Source organism: Arachis hypogaea, chromosome 16, assembly GCF_003086295.3.
Source record: "Arachis hypogaea cultivar Tifrunner chromosome 16, arahy.Tifrunner.gnm2.J5K5, whole genome shotgun sequence".
Taxonomy (NCBI): domain Eukaryota; kingdom Viridiplantae; phylum Streptophyta; class Magnoliopsida; order Fabales; family Fabaceae; genus Arachis; species Arachis hypogaea.
In genome coordinates, this window is record NC_092051.1 from 41,222,804 (window position 1) to 41,245,225 (window position 22,422).

Consider the following 22,422-nt stretch of genomic DNA (forward strand, 5'->3'; position numbering starts at 1 on the left):
CGGGATAACCTTTGGGGCTAACTTGTCCGACAACTTTTTAGTGTTCTTGGTAGAACCTTTTTAGTTAGTCTGAACAATTTTGATAACCTTGTCGTGGAGCCGTGGCATTTTGGGCAGAGCTATGTCCCTTTTAGCACACGCTTTTCGTTGGTCCGACTTCTCGTATCGATCCGAGCTGTAGCTTTCGTTGGTCCGACTTCTTTGTCGGACCCATCTATAGCTTTCGTTGGTCCGACTTCTCTTGTCGGTCCAATCTGTAGCTTTCGTTGGTCGACTTCGCTTGTCGGTCCAATCTGTAGCTTTTGTTGGTCGACTTCGCTTGTCGGTCCAATCTGTAGCTTTCGTTGGTCGACTTCACTTGTCGGTCCAATCTGTAGCTTTCGTTGGTCCGACTTCTCTGGTCAGTCCAGGCTAAGTTATTTTTAGTATTCCATTTTTTGTTAGACCTCGTCAGGCCACTTTTTATGGATTACTTTTTATGACTTCTTGCATTAATCTATTTTTATCGCTTTCACCTTGCCGATTTTTGTCGAAATCGGACGATGAATTTGGTTTTCATCTTTGCCGACCTTGTCGAAATCGGGCGGTGAATTTGGTTTTCACCTTGCCGACCTTGTCGTGATCGGGCGATCAATTTTTTCACTCAGATTAATGCGTCTTGGTAGGAAACTTTTTAGGGAATCTGCAAACTTTTAAACAATAAAATAAAGATATGAATAAGAGTGTGTACATGTTAGTGCTTACCTTTCAGGCAATCTTTTAGATCTCGGCCTGGCGCCCTTCTTAGATTGCAGGCATGCCATGTCTTTGGTAGCTCTCGCCCCTCGAGGTCGGACACTCTGTGGCGACCTTTCCCCAGTACTTCTGAACAACTTGGTATGGTGCTTTCTAGTTGGCTGCTAGCTTCCCTTCTCCTGACCGACCTTAGGTCCATTCGACGCTTTAGTGCTTCCTCTCTAATTCGAGCTCTTTCTCAGACTTCTGGAAGTAGGTCAAGCTCTTCCCTTTGAGTTTGGGAGTTGGTATCTTCGTTGTTCTTGATTTGAGCCGTTTCTTATCATCTTTTCTGCAAGTTAGTCATTCTTTTCTCTCTCTTTTCTTTTTAATTTTGACAACTGTGCATGATTTTGATGTAAAGCTTTGACTTTGTATTTGGGTTTTTGCTCTGAAGAACTTTGGTTCTTTCTACAAAAAGTTTGCATCTTTGATCATTTGTTGTGACTTTTCTTTTGTCATTCACCTTTGAGAAGAATGTGTGCGTTGCTTAGGGTTTTGTTGCTGTTCCTGTTTCTTTTCATCGTTGCCTGACTCCTTTTGTACAAAAGTTCTAGCTTTTGTTTTGACCTTTTATTTGTTTGGGTATAGATTGTCGACTTCTCTTCTCTGTGTTCTTGCCCTGTTGTTGCCTCCAAAGGGTGCCCCTGGACTTTCGTGTGAGTCTTGGGGTTTTCCTTTTACTGCTGTATCTGACACTTGATGTTTTGCTGTTATCGTCCAAATTGTTTCCTTATTTGCCCAAGTTGTTTGGTAGTAACCCCATTTTTCTTTTTCTTACTGTAGGAATATTTGACCTATGTCTTCCCGTAAAAACATTGCTGAGATGTCTACTAAGATTCCAGACGGCATGTCTGACTGGTTGAATTCCATAGTTTTAATTTCTGTTCCTGAGTACTGTGTGCGACTTAGGAGGTTCCATAGAATTTGTAGGGATAGGGATGAGGAGAAGAATCATGAGTTGGTGTCGCCGGACCCTGAGGAGAGGGTTTCTTTTCCTTCCTTGACTCCCGGGGGAACGACCCTGACCTGATATGGTTAGGACCTTTTCTTCCTCCGAGATTGATGGATTTTGAAGTGTTTTTTGGATGAGGCTTCTATTATTGCCTCCTGGTTTGGTGCTGGCTAGTTTTAAAAGTGCATCAGCTCGGGCATTTTGTTCCCGAAGTATATATCGGACCTCATATCCCCCGAATTGTCCAAGCTGTTGGTGGTGGCTAGTTTTGAAAGTGCATCAACTTGGGCATTCTGTTCCCGAGGTATATGTCGGACCTCATATCCCCCGAATTGGGGACAAACAAATTAAATTTTAATTGAGGTTTAATTGTCGGTTTAGACTATACTTGCAACGCGATAATTTTTGTGAAATCTTTACCGACATTTTTTCTTTGTCAAATTTTTGGCGCCGTTGTCGGGGAATTACAAATGTGTGCTTTATTATTGGTTATTGTGAATATTGTGAATAATTTTGCTTTTTTGTTTCTTTGTTAGTTGTTTCTAGTTTTAGGAGTTTATTTTCATTATTTATTATTAGTTTTTGTTTTTATTTTCTCTGGTTATTATGAATTCTTACCCCTTTTACTATGAGTTTGGTTCAAATTATGTCGTAGGAAGCGGAGATTACAATGAAGGCTTGCATCAAGGATGGGACAATCAAAGATGGGAGGAGCCACAAGGATTTGATCAACCCTCTTGGCAACAACCTCCACCAACATGCTATGAGTAAGAGCCATTCCAGGATGCATATCAATCTAATAGCTATAGTGGACCCCCTTATAGTTACCAACAAGCCCTACCATATGCCTATGAACCCCCTCCTCAACATAGCTTCGAACCACCATACTCACAAGCCCCGTTCTACCAAACACCTTCATATGACGCTAACTCTTACCCACCACACCAACCACCTTATGAGCCATATGAACCATATATAGAACCACTTTAATTCCAACACAATTACTCCCAAGAACCACCACCTCCATATACACCATGTCCATATCCATCAATCCAAGAGCCATATGATCCTAATTATGTTAGCCAAGCGGAACAAGAGTCAAAGGATCGTCTCAAGGAAGCAATGGATTGACTTCAAGCAACCATCCGTTAAAAGTTCGACCTATGTGAGAACCAAGGACTGAAGTGTGTTGTACAAGTGGAAGAGATGGAGAGTGATGAACCACCTTTCTATCATGAACCTTTCCTCCCAATTAATGAACCCTCACATCCACCCCAATCTCCAATGGATGACACTCTTGGTGTTCTTCTTCAAGAGCAAAGAGAGATGCAAAGGGAGGTACTAGAATTCACGGCTGCCTTGACTGAGGTAATAAGTCGATTAGCTTCCCAATATTTGGACACTCAAGAAACTCCCATAGCTACATGTGGAGAATCAATAGAAGAGCGTAGCATGAAGGAGACACTAGAAACTCCGGTGGAAAGTGAGGAATGTGACTTTGTCTTGGAGCAATTGGAGGAAGCCGTACCTGTTGAAGAGGAAGAAGTGGTTGAAGACTTAGGAGATGCTGAACCTCCTTGGGAATCTAGAGTTGTAGAGTATTCCTCCAAGAAACTTGAAATTGATGTTGAGGAGGGTAGTGCACAACCTCCAAGACATATTCCCAATGAAGAATTGGATGGAATATATCAAGAGGCAAGTTCCCTTGGTGATGATGACCATGAATCAAGTCTTCCTAGTGATGAATCTACATCCGCAAATGAACCCCTTGGGTATGAAGAACCTTCTCTGATTGAGTTTGACAATGAAGTGTGGTGCACGGAATTATGATCACACTTTTCACAACTCCGGTACAACTAACCAGCAAGTGTATTGGGTCGTCCAAGAAATACCTTACGTGAGTAAGGGTCGATCCCACGGAGATTGCCGGCTTGAAGCAAGCTATGGTTATCCTGTAAATCTTAATTAGGAGATTCAAATGATATGAATGATTTTGTTTATGAAAAGTAAATAATATGAAATGAATGATACTTGTGATTCAGTATTGAAGAACAGGTTGAGGTTCCAGAGATGCTCTGTCATCGGAATCTCTGCTTTTCTACTGTCTTCTTCTCCAAACACGCAGGGCTTCTTCTATGGCCGACTGTATGTTGGTGGATCACTGTTGTCAATGGCTACCATCCTTTCTCTCAGTAAAAATGGTCCAGGCACGGCTTCTGTATGGCTAATCATCTGTCGGATCTCTCGTCTCGGATGAAAAATACCAGGCACAGCTACCGCACGGCTAATCATCTATCGGTTCTCACTCGTGTCGGAATAAGACCTCTATGTCCTTTTGCACTCTGTCACTGTGCCCAACATTTGTGAGTTTGAAGCTCGTTTGTTCTAGCCTTCACCACAAAGGTTCTGATCTCATGGGTTTGAATGCTCTGTTGTCAGGAGATGCAAGTCAAACTCGTGGATTAGAAACCCAAGAGATACGTACTCAAGCTGTCGCCCAATGATTACGTTGAGCTCAGATAGAATGGGAGTGGTTGTCAAGCACGCGTTCATAAATTTGAGAATGATGATGAGTGTCACGGATCATCATATTCTTTATATTGAAGTACGATTGAGTATCTTAGAACAGAATCAAGCGTGATCGAATAGAAAACAATAATAATTGCATTAATCCATTGAGACACAGCAGAGCTCCTCACCCCCACCTATGGGGTTTAGAGACTCATGCCGTAGAAGATACAATATGAGATGTAAAATGTCATAAGTTCAAAATGAATCTCTAAAAGTAATTTTTATACTAAACTAGCAACTTACGTTTATAGAAAATGGGTAACTAAGTGCAGATAGTGCAGAAATCCACTTCCGGGTCCCACTTGGTGAGTGTTTAGGCTGAGCTTTGAAGCTTTCATGTGCATAGGCCATTCTTGGAGTTAAACGCCAGCTTGGGTGCCAGTTTGGGCGTTCAACTCCAGTTTTATTTCCAGTTCCAGCGTTTTACGCCAGAGAAGGGTCTTTGGATGGCGTTTAACGCCAGTTTGGGCCATCAAATCTCGGGCAAAGTATGGACTATTAAACATTTCTGGAAAGCCCAAGATGTTATCTTTCCATCCCAATTGAGAACGCGCCAATTGAGCTTCTGTAACTCCAGAAAAATATGTTTGAGTGCAGGGAGGTCAGAATCCAACAGCATCTGCAGTCCTTTCTCAGTCTCTGAATCATATTTTTGCTCAGGTCCCTCAATTTCAGCTAGAAAATACCTGAAATTACAAAAAAACCCACAAACTCATAGTAAAGTTCAGAAATATGATTTTTGCATAAAAATTAATAAAACTATATAAAAACAATGCCAAAAAGGGTATAAAATATTCGCTTATCAAATTGGAAGTGAAAGTCTTTCGAAAAGGATGGACGGGAGTTCAATATGCTTTGTCAAGATCGTTGGAGACTTCTCTACCTAGGTTGTCGTCTACTCTATTATTTGAGTGGGTAAAACTTATCTATATTTGCTTTACTGTCCCACTTGAGTATGGTATCCTTGAAACAGATGGCCAAATTAGGAAGCTTTATGGAATTAAGCGTAAGAGAAGGATGTTTAGTGGTTGGAGTTGCAAATCACGGCTCATCAAGGTTGAGATTTCAAGAGATAGATGCAAGGGGTTGACTGGTGATAATTTGGTTGGGCCTAAAAGAAGAGTTTGGTACTTCATTGAGAATTCAGATTGCTTACCACCCGGATGGAACAATGATGATCAACTTGAAGACGGGTGTAGAAATAGGATTTGGGATCCCGGCATACATGACGATCAACTTTGGGAGCTTAAAGCTTGTGAAGAACTTCATCAAGACATGGTGACTTCACTTGGGAATGTTGAAGCGTGTTGGAAGTCCAAGCGTTGGTGAAAGTTTCAAGATGAGTTCAAGCACAAGCCACCATGACAAGGAGGCCACCAAATGTCCAACTTAAGGACTTTAACTAAAAGTGATAGGTGGGAGACACCCCACCATGGTAAACTCTTCCTATTTTATCTTTCATTTATGTTGGTAATAAGTTGCATTTTTATTTTTAGTTAGAATTATTTAGGTTGTGTTGGTGCTTTCCTAGTTTAATATTGTCTGGCTTTACTTTGGTAGCTTGTTAGTTATTTAAAAAAAACGGCAACCCACGCGTGAGCGTCGATGCCAATTTTGCTCTCCAATATAATGAACAGAGAGTTGTGATGGAGGCATACAGTAGGGGTGCCTGGCGCACAACCCACCCCACGCGTACACGTGACCCACGCATACGCGTGGAATAAAAATCAGCGTTAATTGGTAATTGGACAGAGAGTTGGGCTGGAGGTGTGCTGCAACCGTGCGTCTGGCACGACCAGTTGTCATGCGTACGCGTGACCGACACTTACGCGTCATTTGAATTTTTGCTTATCCACACGTATGCGTGGACGACGCTCAAACGTCGAATGCATTTTTCTGTTTTCACGCGCACGCGTGACCTGCACACGCGCGTCACTTTCGCGCCTTATTTAAACCTTTCTTCTTCTTTCTTTCTACTTTCTTCTTTTTTCTTCCTCCTTTCTTACTTTCTTCTTCTCCATTTTTTTTACTTCTCATCCTAATTCTTTTTCAATCTCATTTACTTATTGTATTTGCATACTCTCATTCATTGCATTTCAACTTTGTGCATGTTTTTATTTTCTTTTCTAAGTTTATTATTTTTTCATTGGTGTTAAATGTTCTTTTTCAACTGTTGCAATTTTTTTCTTCCATTATTCTGATGCTTAGTGACTTATTTTACATTGTTGGGTGATGTTATTTATAAGTCAATGCTAATCTTTTATGACAATTGTACTCCTTTTGCATTGATATGAATTTATATTGTCTTTTGTTACCCACTATCTCCCCCATTGTTGTAATTTTTGCACTATTGATACGCCATTTGCTTCTACTGTTTTCTCACTTGCATGTTGTAGCTACCATGTAGTTGAGACCCTCATTATTCGGCATTAACCCACCTATATTTTATTATTTTTCTTATCTTTGTTTCTGGGTTACTTTTCTTCCTTTTTCTCGTCTTTCAGGATGGCCACCGAGAAGGGAAACGGAAAAGCTTATAAATGGGGCAATAGACAAGCCCATCTGCACAATCTTTGGAGAAAAGCATCAGTTGGAACCACCCGTCCACTTGCACATCTTTACATGCACTGAGGATGGTGCAATCTTTAAGTGTGGGGAGGTCGATACCGAATTCTGTGGGTTAGTTACTTTCCTGTCTCAACACCAATGTTTAATTTTCTTTGTTAAATTAGTTGTTGCATTTGCATGTTTGAGTGCATGTTTGTTTGATTTTGTGCATGTTCTTTTACCAATACATGGTTGGAGTGATAAGTTCTTTTCCAAGAAACTATTTTATAGCATTTCACTAGTTTGAATTAAAATCTTTGTTAAACTTGCTTGAAGAAATTTATTTTGAAACATGGTTTAAAGCTCGAACACACAAAACCAGTGAGATTTTGAGCCTATTTAATTGGTTGTATTTTATCAACCAATATTTTATTCTGGTGTGTGTTGTTCTCTCTAAAATTGTGATCTTTGTAAAAAAAAACACGTACTCTTTTTGTACTCTCTCTGTACTCTTTCTGCTAGGGTTTAGGTATGAGTGACGGAGTGAGCGGGGGATTTACGAAGAGGGTGACACACAGTGAGGTAACCAGTAATGCCGGCAGTAGAACTAAGGGGGAGAGCGTCGGGGAGTTTGTATCTGGTGAGAAGGAAGAGGGTACTAGGGTTTCTAAGAAAGAACATGGCTTTCAAAAGGTTTCCTTCCACGACATGGTGACTGGACAGAAGTCTCCATCTCCTATGCTTTGGAATGAGGCTTTAGATGGAGAGAGGTTAGCCAAGGTGATCAAAGGGAACCACGGGGATTTGCATCCTCCTCGGGTCATCTTCTCAGAAGAAGGGCTGGCGGCGTTATCTGTACCATATAAGGAAGCGATCATTGTCAAAGTCTTGGGCAAGCATATGAGTTACACGGCAATGGTGCATAAGCTGGGTATGGTGTGGAGATTGAAGGGTGGGTTTCAAGTTCTGGATGTAGGAAATGGTTATTTTCTGGTGAAGTTTGATGCTTTCGAAGATCGGGAGAGGGTATTACTTGGTGGTCCTTGGATGATATCTGGGTTCTATCTTGCTGTAAAACCATGGTCACCTGAGTTCTATTCAGAGGAGGAGGTTTTTGGATCCACCATGGTATGGGTACGCTTTTACGGCTTAGGGATTCGTTACTACCATGAGAAGGCTATGTTGAGGATCGCCGCTGCGGTGGGAAAGCCAATGAAAGTCGATGTAGCAACTAAGATGGCAGCAAGAGGGAAGTATGCGAGGGCTTGTGTGGAGATTGATTTAGGTGTTCCCATTACTCGTAGTGTTGAGGTGGATGGGAGGGTTTTGGATGTTGAATATGAAAGTCTTGAGTTGGTCTGCAATACGTGTGGTTGTTATGGGTATGTTGGTATGGACTGTAAATTGATTAGTTCAATTTCAGCGAACATTGATAAAATAGGGGTGAATGAAGACAAGGAACAAGATCATGAGAAGATAGATCAGGTGCCATTTTCTTCTAATATTGAGAAGCCTTTTGTTTTTGGTAGTACTACAATTGGGATAGAGAAGAATAAGGATAAGGAAGTGCATGTAATGGAAGGGGCACATGCAGGGGATACAACGTGGACCAAAGTGGAAAGAAAGGCAAAGGGCAAGAAATTGAACCTTTTTGGGTAGGCATGACCAGGATAAGTCTAAAAAAGTTTATGTGGATAAATCTTCTAATTATGTTGCTAAAGGAGAACCTGCTATGAAAGGCATCAATGTGGTTGAATCATCTTTACACATAAGTAAGGGCAATCAAGTGCTAAAACAAGCGAGGAACTTTAAATTAGCTTCGTCAGGTTTTACCTCTGCTCAAGGTGTGACGGGTGGCAAGCAAGGACCTGGTTCAGAACGGGCAGGAGCTTATTCGCAAGGCGCGGGGACTTCTAAAACGCCATTCAAAAGCAATTTAAAGAGATTAAGGCCTAATTCTCTTCAGAATTCTCCGGTTGAGAATGGGCACAGTGTGGTTACAGTGGAGACCCCACTCACTACCCTCAAATAATCTGAGGTGTAGGTCTCACTCCAAGTAATATTAATATGGATTGTGCAAACATTATAGCTTGGAATGTGAGAGGAGCTGGAAATATACTGGCTCGGGTGCATCTGAAATAATTGGTAAAGAATTTTCATCCATACGTTTTTATCATTTTAGAGACTCATTGTGCTTTCCAAAAGATGGCTGTCTTTTGGAACAGATTAGGTTATACTCCTATTCATATTGAAGAAGCTCAGGGGCATAGTGGAGGTATTTGGGTGCTCTCTGCATGGCCCGGAGTATCTTGCAATGTCGTGGCAGCGAGTTAGCAAGTGGTGTGTGTTGAGTTTTCGAATGGCGGTTTTTCTTGGGTCTGTGTAGCAATTTATGCAAGTCCCATTCCTAGCAAAAGGGAAGAAGCTTGGAGGGTTTTGACAGATTTTTCTAGAAATTATTCAGGTCCTTTATTAGCTATTGGGGATTTTAATGAGATCCTTCTTTCATCTGAGGTTAAAGGTGGGAACTTTGTCTCTCGAAGGGCAGAGCGGTTCGGAGCTCTCCTAGATGAGTGTGGTTTGATTGATTTGGGAGCCCATAGATCTTTGTACACTTGGTTCAGACATATGCAGGGTAATCGGTTCATCTCCAAGAGGCTGGATAGGGCTGTGGCTACTGATGCTTGGTGTTTTCGTTTTCCGGAAAGCTATGTGGAGAATTTGGCGAGGATGCATTCTGACCACTGTCCTATTATGATACGATGTCAAGGTAATGATAGAAGAGTCGGGGTAAAACCTTTCCGTTTTCAAGTAGCTTGGTCTTATCACCCAAGTTTTTTGTCGGTGGTCAGGGGTGCTTGGGACAAGGGTAGACCCAATCCTATTCGTTGCCTTTCTCAGGTCAGAGATGATGCTTTGGCCTTTAACCGAGAAGTCTTTGGGAATATTTTTAAAAGAAAGAGGGAATCGGAGAGGTGTGTGACCAGTATCCAACAGCGAATGGAGAGAGTTGATGCTTTATCCCTCATACAGGAAGAAAGGGAGTTACAGGCTGAATATAGTAATCTGCTTATGCAAGAGGAGTTGTTTTGGTATCAAAAATCTCAAGAGCACTGGGTCAGATTTGGAGATAGAAATACTAAGTTCTTTCATATGCAAACCATTATGCGGAGGAAGCGTAACAAGGTTCAGGGGTTGTTTTTGGAGGATGGAAGATGGAGTGCTGATCCGCAAGAACTCGAAGAATGTGCAATTAGATTTTATAGAGATCTTTTTTGTAATGTGGAACAGGTAGAACTTGATGTGATGGGGGATCAGGAATTACCTTCCTTATCTCGTGAGGCTATTGAAAGTCTCACAAGAAATGTTTCTAAAAAAGAGGTTAGGAAGGTGGTTATGGGCATGAACTCTTTTAAGGCCCCAGGTGCCGATGGTTTTCAGGCTTTTTTCTTCAAGGAATATTGGAAAGTGGTTGGTACAGAGGTATGGGAACTTGTTAAGAAGGCTTTCGCTGGGTTTGATCTGGATAGTGCTCTGTTTGACACTTTGGTGGTGCTGATTCCTAAAGTTGATAACCCGTCTCGCATGAAAGAGTTTCGTCCTATCAGCCTCTGTAATGTCATCTACAAGATTATAACTAAGGTGGTTGTGGAGAGGTTACGACCTTTTCTACAAGATATCATTGGTCCTCTGCAGGGAGGGTTTATTCCTGGAAGGGGTGCCCCAGACAATATCATTGTAGCCCAGGAAGTTCTCCATTTTATGAAGAAAACCAAATCAAAGAAAGGTGTTCTTGCTTTTAAAATTGACCTAGAAAATGCTTATGACAGGGTGAGCTGGGAGTTTTTGGAGCAATCTCTCCTAATGTTTGGCTTTCCAGGTACTATTATTTCTCTTATTATGAAATGTGTAAAGTCTTTCTCCCTTTCTCTAATGTGGAATGGTAACCGGTTGGATGGTTTTCAGCCAAAGAGGGGTTTGAGGCAAGGAGACCCGATGTCTCCTTATTTATTTGTTATTTGTATGGAGAGGTTGAGTTGCCTCATTGCTAGGCAAGTGGAGGTTGGTAGATGGAAACCAGTGACTGTGTCTAGGGGAGGTCCTGTAATCTCCCATCTCCTTTTTGCAGACGACCTTATCCTTTTTTGCAAAGCGAAGAAATCTCAAGTGCTTCATGTTTTGGACACTATGGCCACCTTTTGCAGAGCATCAGGTATGAAGGTGAATTTTGACAAATCTCGTGCTATCTGTTCTATGAATGTTTCTAGACAACGCAAGGATCTCTTCACTGGTATTTCTTCTATCCGATTTGCTAATTCTCTGGGAAAATACCTTGGTGTCCCCCTCAAGCATGGCAAAGTTACTAAAGCTGATTTTAATGATGTGGTTGATAAGCTTACTAATAGGCTAGCATCTTGGAAAGGTCGCTTCCTTAATAAAGCTGGTCAGATTTGCCTTGCTAAATCAGTTTTATCTTCTATACCTTTTTATAGGATGCAAGTAAGCCTTTTTCCATCAGGTGTGTGCTCTAACATTGATAAGTTTACTAGAAGTTTCATTTGGTGTGGTAGTCATAATCACCGTGGTCTTCATTTAGCATCTTGGAGAGTTTTGACGACTCCGAAAAAGTTTGGAGGTCTTGCTTTGCGGGAGTCGCGGTTGGTCAATTTTTCTTTATTAGGAAAGCTAGTTTGGCAAATTTTGATGAATCAAGAGAAACTGTGGGTCAAGATTATGCTTCAAAAATACCTCCAGAATAGAAACCTATTTGCAGTTAAAGCAATGGGTTCTTCATCGTATATATGGAAGTCTATTGTGCACACAGCTTCCGTATTAAAGGAAGGGTTTGTTTGGGAAGTGGGAGCTCTTTCTAAGAATTTCTGGTTTGACTCTTGGTTGCACTCTGGGCCAGTAGGAGCGAGGGTTGAATTTCTTGATATTTGTGAGGCTGCTTTGACCATTGAAGATGTTTACCGTGATGGAGTTTGGCATTTGGAGAGGATTTACTCTTTTATTCCTATGGACTTAAGGGAAGACATTCTTAGTTTAGTACATATTTCGGCTTCTGGTCATGATTTGGGTTGGAGTTGGGAGCACACTCTTTACTCTGCTAAACAAGGATATTTATGGTTAATTCAGAATAAGTTGAATTGGGATAGGAATATCAATTGGCTTTGACTTTGGAAGGCGCGGGTCCCTGAAAAGTTGAGGCTCCTAGTGTGGCTTTGCCTTCATGATGCTGTACCAACTCAATATCTGCGTTTTTGGCGACATCTCTCCTCCTCATCCTTATGTACACGTTGCAATCAACTTCCGGAGACAATTCTTCATTGTTTTCGTGATTGTGAAGTGGTGCGATCAGTTTGGGTTTCTCTAGGTTTTTCTGATGTGTGTTTCTTTGGCTCTCACGAGGTGCATGATTGGTTCAAGCATGGCCTCCTCAATGAAGGTTGTTCCAAATTTGCAGCTATAATATGGTCAATTTGGCAAGACAGAAATATGGGTAATTTTCAGGGAATTTTTGGATCTGCTGGGTCAATTGCATACAAGGCTCGCAGGTGCATGGTGGATTTTGAATATACAACTCAGAATCGAGTGTGTTGCATCCAGGGATTAAAATCTCTGTCTTGGTCTCCGCCAGAACCTGGTGCTTGGAAGTTAAATTGTGATGGGAGTGTGAACTTGGGAGATGATTGTGCTGGTTTTGGATGGGTAATTCGCGATAGCTCCAGTCAATGGGTAATGGGATGCTCAGGAAATTCCTTTGGATCTAGTGTCATCAAGATGGAGTTGTGGAGTATATGGAAAGGTTTGGCTTGGGCTTGGGAGGTGGGTCTTAAGCTTATTGTCTGTGAGACAGATTGCGCATCAGCTTTTGAGCTAGTGACTAGTTGGCAAGTTCCACTCTGGCATCTTGAAAAAGAAGTGATACAACTGATCTTTGACTTGAAGTTAAGAAGGGATTGGGATATTCGTTTTGAGCTTATCCCGAGAGAAGCTAATGTCGTGGCAGATCGGTTGGCAAAGATGGGATCTGGAGGTAGCGGAGCTGATGAGGTTCACCTTTGGCACCAGCCGCCAGAGGTGGTTTGTCCTCTCTTGCTGTTAAGAACCTGATTTCTTTTCTTTTTCTTTTCTGCTCTTTTGTTTTTTTCTCTTGGTTGTTCACCAAAAAAAAATTGTGATCTTTGTCTTGCTTGATTCTATATTTCCATTGTTTGATGTATGCATGCGCTTGCGTGATTGAGGCCGTTGTTTCACTGAGCTTATATACCCATATAGTCTTACCTTTTTCATTATCCTTTGCAAACCAATGTTAAGCCTTTTTAACCCTTTTTGTTCTTTACTTTAGCACATCATTAACTCTAAGCGAAAAATAATAATGTCCTTAATTTGAATTCTTGGTTAGCTTAGACTAGTGAAAGTGTTCATGATTTTAGTGTGGAGAAATTGGGTTTGGAAACATTTAGTTTGATAATTGAGTGTTGTGTATTTTTATGAAAATGTGAAAAGATGTTGAGGATATGTTCATGCATTCAATACCTTAATCATATGCATTGAGAAAAAAAACAAAAGAAAAGAAAAAAAAGAAAAAAAGGAGAAAAAGAAAAAGAAAAAGAAAAGAAAAAAAGAGCAATAAAAAGGGGACAAAATGCCCCAAAGTAAATAGTGATAGTAATGCATATGAGTTGTACTCATGTTCGGATGCATGAATATGTGGGAAACATGGTTAATGGATAGTTAGATTTTGTATGTTGATTACATGGATTGTCTTAAGTTAGGTTGGAAGTTTAGGTTAATCAAGGATTCCAATTTTAGTCTACCTGACCAAATACAATCTTACCTTGAACCTAACCCCATTACAACCCTTAAAAGACCTCTTGATATGTGTATTTGTGCATTAAACTTCTGTTGATTGGTAGAAGAAGAGCAAGTCTTAGAAAGCAAGGTTAATAGAGAATTGAGAGAATCAAACCTTAAACACTTGAGTGACTAGAGTGTATACACTTCCGGTGAGGGTACGATGCTCGATTCTTTGTTCCCGGCTTTCATGAGCTTTCTTCTTGCAGGTTTACTTGTACTTTATTTTATGATTTGAATTAGTGAAATCCAGTTTATGTTTGTCTTGGAGAATCTGTTTATGTTTAACCAAGAAGGTAAAAGCATTTTGCATTTAGTTGCAATCATATAGATATGTTGCATTTCATAAGTTATACCATTCCTCTTCACTCTTTTATAGCTTCTCTTAAGCTTAGCATGAGGACATGCTAATATAAGTGTGGGGAGATTTGATGCACCACTATTTCGTGGTACATTTTAGGATGAATTGAATGAATTTTATCCATTATTCTCACACTTATGCATATAAATTGCATGTTTTGCATTTTCCTTCCAAATTCTGTGCTTTGATTGAAAACATGCTTCTTTGGCCTTAAATTACTGATTTTTAATCCTCTCTTATTACCATTTGATGCCGTGATATATGTGTTCAGTGTTTTCAGGTTTTCCAGGGCAGGAATGGCTTCGAGGATGGAAAGGAAGCATGCAAAAGTGGAAGGAACACAAGAAAGTGGAGTTTTCAGAAGCTGGCAGCGACGCGTACGCGTGGGTGATGCGTACGCATAAATGGTGCAGGAGACGAGCGACGCGTCTGTGTGGATGACACGTACGCGTGACCAGGATTTTGTCAAGCGACGCTGGTGCACGAAATTGTGATGTCCAGGCTCGAACAATCCCTGGCAATGTGAGCAACTTGGTATGCGTAATCGTGATTACACTTTGATTATGGAAAATTCATGGCTCTTCTTTTCCCTGGCACTGGCGCCAAGAACATGGTGCCAATACCATGGTTCACAACTTCGATACAACTAACCAGCAAGTGCACTGGGTCGTCCAAGTAATACCTTACGTGAGTAAGGGTCGAATCCCACGGAGATTGTTGGTATGAAGCAAGCTATGGTCACCTTGTAAATCTCAGTCAGGCGGATATAAAGTGATAATGGAGTTTTCGAATAATAAATAATAGAATAGGGATAGAGGTACTTATGTAAATCATTGGTAGGAATTTCAGATAAGCGAATGGAGATGCTTTTCGTTCCTCTGAACTTCTGCTTTCCTGCTATCTTCATCCAATCAGCCTTACTCCTTTCCATGGCTGGCTTTATGCAAGGGCATCACCGTTGTCAGTAGCTACATCCCCTCCTCTCAGTGAATAATATGCTCACATGCTCTGTCACAGCACGGCTATTCATCTGTCGGTTCTCGATCATGCTGGAATAGGATTCACCCTCCTTTTGCGTCTGTCACTAACGCCCAACAATCGCGAGTTTGAAGCTCGTCACAGTCATTCATTCATTGAATCCTACTCGGAATACCACAGACAAGGTTTAGACTTTCCGGATTCTCTTGAATGCCGCCATCATTCTAGCTTACGCCACGAAGATTCTGGTTAGGAGATCTAAGAGATATTCATTCTAGCTTATTTCATGTAGAACGGAAGTGTTTGTCAGGCACGTGTTCATAGGGGAGAATGGTGATGAGCGTCACACATAATCATCACCTTCATCACGTTCTTGGGTGCGAATGGATATCTTAGAAGCGAAATAAGATGAATTGAATAGAAAACAGTAGTACTTTGCATTAATCTTTGAGGAACAGCAGAGCTCCACACCTTAATCTATGGAGTGTAGAAACTCTACCGTATGAAAATACATAAGGGAAGGTCCAGGCATGGCCGAGATGGCCAGCCCCCATGGTCTAAGAACAATGCGTTCCAAGATTGTCAAAAAGACTAGTAAAAGGTCCTATTTATAATAAACTAGCTACTAAGGTTTACATGAGTAAGTAATTGATGCATAAATCCACTTCTGGGGCCCACTTGGTGTGTGTTTGGGCTGAGCCTGAGTGTTGCACGTGTAGAGGTCCTTCTTGGAGTTGAACGCCAGCTTTTGTGCCAGTTTGGGCGTTTAGCTCTGGTTTTGGCTCCTTTTCTGGCGCTGGACGCCAGATTTGGGTAGAAAGCTGGCGTTGGACGCCAGTTTACGTCGTTTATTCTTGGCCAAAGTATGGACTATTATACATTGCTGGAAAGCCCTGGATGTCTACTTTCCAACGCAATTGGAAGCGAGCCATTTCGAGTTCTGTAGCTCCAGAAAATCCACTTTGAGTGCAGGGAGGTCAGAATCCAACAGCATCAGCAGTCCTTCTTCAACCTCTGAATCTGATTTTTGCTCAAGTCCCTCAATTTCAGCCAGAAAATACTTGAAATCACAGAAAAACACACAAACTCATAGCAAAGTCCATAAATGTGAATTTAACATAAAAACTAATGAAAACATCCCTAAAAGTAACTAGATCCTACTAAAAACATACTAAAAACAATGCCAAAAAGCGTATAAATTATCCGCTCATCACAACACCAAACTTAAATTGTTGCTTGTCCCCAAGCAACTGAAAATCAAATAGGATAAAAAGAAGAGAATATACTATAAATTCCAAACTATCAATGAAACAGAGCTTCAATCATATGAGCGGGACTTATAGCTTTTTGCCTCTTGAATAGTTTTGGCATCTCACTTTATCCATTGAGGTTCAGAATGATTGGCATCTATAGGAACTTCAGATTTCGAATAGTGTTATTGACTCTCCTAGTTCAGTACGATGATTCTTGGACACAGCTTCTTTATGAGTCTTGGCTGTGGCCCTAAGCACTTTGTTTTTTAGTATTACCACCGGATACATAAATGCCACAGACACATAATTGGGTGAACCTTTTCAGATTGTGACTCAGCTTTGCTAAAGTCCCCAATTAGAGGTGTCCAGGGTTCTTAAGCACACTCTCTTTTTTTTTTTTTGCTTTGGACCTTGACTTTAACCGCTCAGTCTCAAGTTTTCACTTGACACCTACACGCCACAAGCACATGGTTAGGGACAGCTTGGTTTAGCCGCTTAGACCAGGATTTTATTCCTTTAGGCCCTCCTATCCACTGATGCTCAAAGCCTTGGGATCCTTTTAATTGCCCTTGCCTTTTGGTTTTAAGGGTTATTGGCTTTTTTGCTCTTGCCTCTTGGTTTTAAGAGCTTTTGGCTTTTTCTGCTTGCTTTTTCTTTTTTTTTTTCGCCTGTTTTTTTTTTTCTGCAAGCTTTGTTCTTTGCTGCTTTTTCTTGCTTCAAGAATCATTTTTATGATTTTTCAGATTATCAAATAACATGTCTCCTAGTCATCATTCTTTCGAGAGCCAACATATTTAACATTCATGAACCACATCAATATAATTAAACTAAGTTCAAGGATAAATTCGAAACTCATGTACTTCTTGTTCTTTTGAATTAAAACATTTTTCATTTAAGAGAGGTGATGGATTCATAGGACATTCATAACTTTAAGACAAAGTTACTAACTACTAATGATCATGTAATGAAGACACAGACATAGATAAGCACATAACATAGAAAACGAAAAACAGAAGAAATAAGAACAAGGAATGAATCCACCTTAGTGATGGTGGCGTTTCCTTCTTGAGGAACCAATGATGTCCTTGAGCTCTTCTATGTCTCTTCCTTGTCTTTGTTGCTCCTCCCTCATTGCTTTTTGATCTTCTCTTATTTCATGAAGCATGATGGAGTGCTCTTGATGTTCCACCCTTAGTTGTCCCATATTGGAACTCAATTCTCCTAGGGAGGTGTTGATTTGCTCCAAATAGTTTTGTGGAGGAAAGTGCATTTGAGGCATCTCCGGAATCTCATGGTAATGAGCTTCTTGCGCCTCTTGAGCTCCATGACTGGGCTCTCTTGCTTGCTCCATCTTTTTCTTAGTGATGGGCTTGTCCTCTTTAATGAGGATATCTCCCTCTATGTCAATCCCAGCTGAATTGCATAGGTGGCAAATGAGGTGAGGAAAGGCTAACCTTGCCATAGTGGAGGACTTGTCAGCCACCTTGTAGAGTTCTTGAGGTATAATCTCATGAACTTCCACCTCTTCTTCAATCATGATGCTATGGATCATGATGGCCCGGTCTATAGTAACTTCAGACCGGTTGCTAGTGGGAATGATTGAGCATTGAATAAACTCCAACCATCCTCTAGCCACAGGCTTGAGGTCCAATCTTCTTAGTTGAACCGGCTTGTCTTTGGAGTCAATCTTCCATTGAGCTCCTTCTACACATATGTCCATAAGGACTTGGTCCAACCTTTGATCAAAGTTGACTCTCCTTGTGTAGGGGCGTGCGTTCTCTTTCATGTTTGGCAAGTTGAACGCCAACCTTACATTTTCCGGACTAAAATCCAAGTATTTCCCCCGAACCATTGTAACATCGTTCTTTGGATCTGGGTTCCTACTTTGATCATGGTTCTTGGTGATCCATGCATTAGCATAGAACTCTTGAACCATTAGGATGCCGACTTGTTGGATGGGATTTGTTAGAACTTCCCAACCTCTTCTTTGAATTTCATGTCGGATCTCCGGATACTCATTTCTTTTGAGTTTAAAAGGGACCTCAGGGATCACCTTCTTCTTGGCCACAACATCGTAGAAGTGGTCTTGATGGGCTTTGGAGATGAACCTTTCCATCTCCCATGACTCGGAGGTGGAAGCTTTTGTCTTCCCTTTCCCCTTTCTAGAGGATTCTCCGGTCTTAGGTAACATCAATGGTAATGGAAAAACAAAAAGCTTATGATTTTACCACACCAAACTTAGAATTTTGCTCGCCCTCGAGCAATAAACAAAAGAATAGAAGAAGAAGAAGAAGAAATATGGAGAGGGAGAGGGAGATGTGGTTTCGGCCAAGAGGAGTGTAGAGGGGTGTGTTGTGTGAGTTTGATGAAGAATGGAGGGCTTTATATAGGGAAGGGAGGGGGGAAAGGTTTCGGCCATATGGGTGGGTTTGGGTGGGAAATTGGTTTTGAATTTTGAAGGTAGGTAGAGTTTATGAGGTAGGTTTATGGGGAAGAGTGGATGGATGTGAGTGGTGAAGAGGTGATGGGGAAGAGAGTTTGAGGTGATTGGTGAAGGGTTTTTGGGGAAGAGTGTTTATGGGGTTGTGTGAAAGAGAGTGGTGAGAAGAAGTGAGTGGAGGTAGGTGGGGATCCTGTGGGGTCCACAGGTCCTGAGTGGATCCTGTGGGGTCCACAGATCCTGAGTGGATCCTGTGGGGTCCACAGATCCTGAGGTGTTCAAGGATTTACATCCCTGCACCCATTAGGCATGTAAAAATGCCTTTGCACATAACTCTGGGCGTTCAGCGCCAGGTTGGTGGCCATTTTGGGCGTTCAACGCCTATTTGTGTGCCATTTCTGGCGTTGAACGCCAGAACCATGCCTGTTCTGGCGTTCAGCGCCCAGAAGCTGCCCATTTTGGGCGTTCAGCGCCAAAACCATGCTCTGTTCTGGCGCTGAACGCCAGACAGATGCTCCTCCAGGGTGTGATTTTTCTTCTGCTGTTTTTTTTTATTCCGTTTTCAATTTTTATATTTATTTTGTGACTCCACATGATCATGAACCTACAAAGACATATAACTAAGAAAAATATAGTTAGATAAATAAGCATTGGGTTGCCTCCCAACAAGCGCTTCTTTAATGTCAATAGCTTGACAGTGGGCTCTCATGGAGCCTCACAGATGTTCAGAGCATTGTTGAAACTCTCCAACACAAAACTTAGAGTTTGGATATGGGATTTCAACACCAAACTTAGAGTTTGGTTGTGGCCTCCCAACACCAAACTTAGAGTTTGACTGTGGGGGCTTTGGTTGACTCTACTTTGAGAGAAGCTTTTCATGCTTCCTCTCCATGGTTGCAGAGGGAGATCCTTGAGTTTTAAACACAAGGGAGTCCTTATTCCATTGAAGGACTAGTTCACCTCTGTCAACATCAATCACAGCTCTTGCTGTGGCCAGGAAAGGTCTTCCTAAGATGATGGATTCATCCTCTTCCTTTCCAGTATCCAGGACTATGAAATCAGCAGGGACGTAATGGCCTTCAACCTTTACTGACACGTCCTCTACTTGTCCATATGCCTGTTTTCTTGAATTGTCTGCCATCTCTAATGAGATTTTAGCAGCTTGCACCCCATAGATTCCCAGTTTCTCTATTACAGAGAGGGGCATGAGGTTTATTCCTGAACCAAGGTCACACAGAGCCTTAAAGATCATGGTGCCTATGGTACAGGGTATTATAAACTTTCCAGGATCCTGTCTCTTCTGAGGCAATGTCAGTTGATCCAGATCACTTAGTTCATTAATGAACAAGGGAGGTTCAACTTCCCAAGTATCAATGCCAAATAATTTGGCATTCAGCTTCATGATTGCACCAAGAAACTTGGCAGTTTGCTCTTCAGTGACATCCTCATTCTCTTTAGAAGAGGAATACTCATCAGAGCTCATGAAGGGCATAAGGAGGTTCAATAGAATCTCTATGGTCTCTAGATGAGTCTCAGATTCCTTTGGTTCCTCAGAGGGAAGCTCCTTATTGGTCAATGGACATCCCAAGAGGTCTTCCTCCTTGGGATTCACGTCCTCCACTCCCCTTGTAGGTTCGGCCATGGTGCTTATGTCAATGGCCTTGCACTCTCCTTTTGGGTTCTCTTCTGTATTGCTTGGGAGAGTACTGGGAGGGATTTCAGTGATCCTTTTACTCAGCTGGCCCACTTGTGCTTCCAAATTTCTAATGGAAGATCTTGTTTCATTCATAAAACTCACAGTGGCCTTGGACAGATCAGAGACTAGATTTGCTAAATTGGAAGCATTTTGTTCAGAGTTCTCTGTCTGTTGCTGAGTGGATGATGGAAAAGGTTTATTATTGTTAAACCTATTTCTTCCACCATTATTAAAGCCTTGTTGAGGCTTTTGATCCTTCCATGAGAAATTTGGATGATTTTTCCATGATGAGTTATAGGTGTTTCCATAAGGTTCACCTAAATAATTTACCTCTGCTATTGCAGGGTTTTCAGGATCATAAGCTTCTTCTTCAGAAGATGCCTCTTGAGTACTGTTGGATGCAGCTTGCATTCCATGCAGACTCTGAGAGATCATATTGACTTGCTGAGTCAATATTTTATTCTGAGCCAATATGGCATTCAGAGTATCCACTTCAAGAACTCCCTTCTTCATAGGCGTCCCATTATTCACAGGATTCCTTTCAGAAGTGTACATGAACTGGTTATTAGCAACCATGTCAATGAGTTCTTGAGCTTCTGTAGGCGTTTTCTTTAGGAGAATGGATCCACCTGCAGAAGTGTCCAGTGACATCTTTGATAGCTCAGATAAACCATCATAGAATATATCCAGGATGGTCCATTCTGAAAGCATGTCAGAAGGACACTTTTTGGTCATCTGTTTGTATCTTTCCCAAGCTTCATAGAGGGATTCACCTTCTTTCTGTCTGAAGGTTTGAACATCAGCTCTAAGCTTGCTCAGCTTTTGAGGAGGAAAGTACTTGGCTAAGAAAGCCGTGACCAGCTTATCCCAAGAGTTCAGGCTATCTTTGGGTTGAGAATCCAACCATAATCTAGCTCTGTCTCTTACAGCAAAAGGGAAAAGCATGAGCCTATAGACTTCAGGATCTACTCCATTAGTCTTAACAGTATCACATATCTGCAAGAATTCAGTTAAAAACTGAAAAGGATCTTCAGATGGAAGTCCATGAAACTTGCAGTTCTGCTGCATTAGAGAAACTAATTGAGGTTTCAGCTCAAAGTTGTTTGCTCCAATGGCAGGAATGGAGATGCTTCTTCCATGTAAATTAGAATTAGGTGCAGTAAAGTCACCAAGCATCTTCCTTACATTATTATTATTTTCGGCTGCCATCTCCTCTTCCTGTTCGAAAATTTCTGAAAGGTTATCTCTGGATTGTTGTAATTTAGCTTCTCTTAATTTTTTCTTCAGAGTCCTTTCAGGTTCTGGATCTGTTTCAACAAGAATGTTCTTGTCCTTGCTCCTGCTCATATGACAAAGAAGAGGGCACAGAAAAATAATAATAATAATAGAGATCCTTTATACCACAGTATAGGGATCCCTGTGTGAGTAGAAGAAGAGGGGGAGACAAAGAATGTAATATAATGGAAGAAACACAACTGTGAGGATGGCAGAGATGTGAGATGAGATATTAAGATATGAATGAATAAATAGAATAAGATGGGGGAGGGATAATTTTCGAAAAATATTTTGGAAAAGAGTTAGTGATTTTCGAAAATGGTTTTTGAAGAATGTTAGTATTTTTTTCGAAAATTTTTTTTTAAAATTAAAAATAAAAATAAGAATAATTAGTTAATTAAAAAGAAATTTTTGAAAAAGAGGGAAGATATTTTCGAAAATTAGAGAGAGAGAGTTAGTTAGGTAGTTTTGAAAAAGTTAAGAAACAAACAAAAAGTTAGTTAGTTAGTTGAAACAAATTTTGAAAAGATAAGAAGTTAGGAGGTTAGAAAAGATATTTTGAAACCAACTTTTTGAAAAAGGTAAGATAAGAAGATATTTTAGAAATTAGTTTTGAAAAAGATTTGATTTTTAAAATCTCAATTAATGACTTGATTCATAAGAAATCACAAGATATGATTCTAGAACTTAAAGTTTGAATCTTTCTTAACA

The 22,422-nt window shown here is 40.9% G+C and overlaps 1 non-coding gene across 1 annotated transcript; it reads left to right on the forward strand.

Moving 5' to 3' along the window:
- The first annotated feature begins 21,141 nt into the window (after nucleotides 1-21,141).
- On the forward strand, nucleotides 21,142-21,249 carry LOC112761465 (small nucleolar RNA R71). The gene has a single exon (XR_003181860.1). It is a non-coding gene; the product is annotated as a small nucleolar RNA R71 (small nucleolar RNA).
- The last annotated feature ends 1,173 nt before the right edge of the window (nucleotides 21,250-22,422 follow it).